Below are 2890 nucleotides of genomic sequence, written 5' to 3'. Positions count from 1 at the left end.
TGTGTGGAACTTAATGCAAAATAGTTGTCACCTTAAAGATGGTCCCTTTGTTTTAAGGAGTTCTGAGGGCAGTATCCTATGTTTATGCCCACACTGTCAATAACTGAAACTCTAGCCTGTTTTCTGTATGAAATATTGGATTATTTACATTTATCCCAACTCTTTTGTTGGTTGTTATTAAGCATTTTAGAGCAAAATTTATTTGTGTAATACTAAATTAAGGATGAAAAGCATCTTCTTAACAGGAGTTCAAGTAGAATTTATGCTTGTTATCTAGGATATGTGATCCTTGAGAAATTAATTCATTTGCAGTACTGATTATTGGAACTTTGATTTAAAGAAATTATGGGACTGTTAACTGCTATTATTCTCAGTCTGACCCTGGGTATGGTTGTTGAGGAATTCTACTGAAACAAGGAGCCTCCTTTGCCCTTATATGTAGAGAAGTGGAGAATGATGTGGGATTTAGGATATGGAGAAATTAAGGGCCTATTAAAAATTAAATTGGCCAACTAGACATCAGGACAGATCCACCTAAGCAGTAAGGGGAGATAAAATTCTATAGAAGCAAAGTCTGAAGACAACTCCAGAGGTTAGGACTTTCATTCCAAAAGAAAAATCCCCCTGACTCTCAGGAATCATTCCCCACCCCACCCCCAAAAAGAACTTTCCATTTTCACTTGATCACTCCATCTATCCTCCATAAAAGCTTTTGCCTTTCTTCTGTTCTGGGAGGAGAATGTTTCTAAGCCATCTCCCCTTGAGGCTAAGTCTTTTACTTCCCTCTCAATCACTTTCTCTAGCTCCCAATAAAGAAACATTTTAATTCTAATTGGACTCTATGTGAGTATTATTTAAGGAAAGGTATATTTACTACTCCCCTGGAGTGTTCTCTGGTCTGAAGCAACCAAATGCATACTTTTCTCTCCTGAAACTATGAACAGAGTCCCACTCCACTGTGGCCACAAGCTACAGTTGCTTGTGCTCTTCCTCTACCTGGGACTGCCACCCAAGACTGTGACCTGAATGTTAGTAATTAATTCTCTTTTGGACATGATGAGTTTGAGGTATCAGACATTGAGTTTTAAATCTCTAATAAGTAGATTGCAATGAAAAATGTAGACTGGGAAAGGAACTAATGTTGAATATGTAGATTGGCAAGTAATTTGCATAGAGATAGTACTCAAATTCACCATAGTTGACAAGGCAAAAAAAATAAGAAAGTGTAAGTTTAGGATCCAAAATGATGTCTTGGAGGTTTCAACCCTATTTGGGGGGGGGGGCATGACATCAATAATGATCCTGAAAAGGTGATTGAGGAGAAATTAGACTGAGAAGAAGAGAAACAAGAAGGGGTATTACAATAAAAGATAGGAGAGGACAATGTCCAGGAGGAGTGTGGTAAATAGTGTCATCTGCTGCTTAGATATCAAGAAGATTGAGTATTGAAAAAAATCCATCAAAATTGATAATTAAGAACATATTGTTCATTTTAGAATGAGGAGTTTTAGTAGAGCGATCAGCCAGAAGCCACAATGCTGAAGACATAGAAGAGGAGGCATGTAGGGAAAAGAAATAATTAGTACAAAGAGATTTTTAAAGAAGAATAACAGAGAAAAAGGAAAGGTATAGGGTGGCAGTGGGGATGGTAGGATCTATTGAAAGAAAATTTCAGCATGTTACTTATTTTCTTTTTTAAATGGTTTACAGGTTTGGTGATTGAAAAGACAGGTGACATACACAACTAAAAAGAAATAAACTAATGTAGAAGCAAGATTTTTCTCTAAAATTACTTATGGGTATAATACTTTTTTACCTCTCTGTAAAGAAAAAAAATGTAAGTTTAGAATTCAATTCAAACAATGTGGTCAGTTTATCAAAGTTACACTCTGAAGTAGGATTTGAATGCTTGGAAGTTCAGCTCGGCTCAAGAAAGGACCTGAGTGTCTGTTACCTTATCTTTCCAAGTGATATTTAGACTCTAAATAAATTAATTGAAATGGAAAGATTCAATATCCTGGCATAGTGATAGCAGATTGTTTAAGTATCACAGGCATATAACAAAGAAGTCTGCATAATACTTCTGTAGACCTTCAGCTTGGTAGGCACTCTAATACCTCTCTTCTCCCACTTTTCTTTGGAGCCTCCCAAACACTGACCTAGCTTTGGTAATGAGTGTGTCAACCTCATCATATATGTGAATCTCCCTGGAGAATATCCTGCCAAATCAGTGAATTTATGCATAACATTCAAAACTTCTCTATTTGTTTTGGCAACACATATCCTAAAATTAGAATGAAATGGAGAAGATTAACATAGCCCCTGTGAAAGGATGGCATGCAAAATTGTGAAGTGTTTCATATCTTGCCTCAGTGAGGCAGAAAGAATTTTGCTTGTTTGTTGTGGTTTTGGTTTGGTTTTGAAGTTCTGTGATTTAATCTGTTAGATATTCATGTTAATAAAAAATATTTCTTCCATTGATGCATATTGGTAGAAAATCCATATTTTATAGTCTTAGAAAGTCATCTAAATTCCTGAGAAAGTAAATACTTTCCCTATTATTGCATAGCTTTACCAGGTCTTCTCCAATACAAATCTATAAACTATTTTATAAACTATGGCAATCTGACTTATAAGGTTAGCAGTATTATTGCATACTGAAATAATTATAAATTATCAAGGTAAACTGAGAGTTGATTTGTTATTTAGTCAAAATGAATCTTTTCATCCCAAGTGAATCAATACTTAGGAGTGGGACTCAAAGACAACTTGTTGTGGTTCCTAAGTGTGAAACTTCTAGAAAAAGACTTGAGAGTCATGAATAGTTCTCTGTTGTTGAATTAACAAGCAACATGAGGTTAAGGGTCATAATCTTTGACAGTTGGCATGT

General features: G+C 35.4%; 1 non-coding gene across 1 annotated transcript; it reads left to right on the top strand.

The window, feature by feature from the left end:
- The first annotated feature begins 2264 nt into the window (after positions 1–2264).
- On the top strand, positions 2265–2367 carry LOC122737669. Its single transcript, XR_006354478.1, has one exon. It is a non-coding gene; the product is annotated as a U6 spliceosomal RNA (small nuclear RNA).
- The last annotated feature ends 523 nt before the right edge of the window (positions 2368–2890 follow it).

Source organism: Dromiciops gliroides, chromosome 1, assembly GCF_019393635.1.
Source record: "Dromiciops gliroides isolate mDroGli1 chromosome 1, mDroGli1.pri, whole genome shotgun sequence".
In the NCBI taxonomy this organism is placed as follows: domain Eukaryota; kingdom Metazoa; phylum Chordata; class Mammalia; order Microbiotheria; family Microbiotheriidae; genus Dromiciops; species Dromiciops gliroides.
This window is presented reverse-complemented; position numbering and strand designations above follow the sequence as displayed.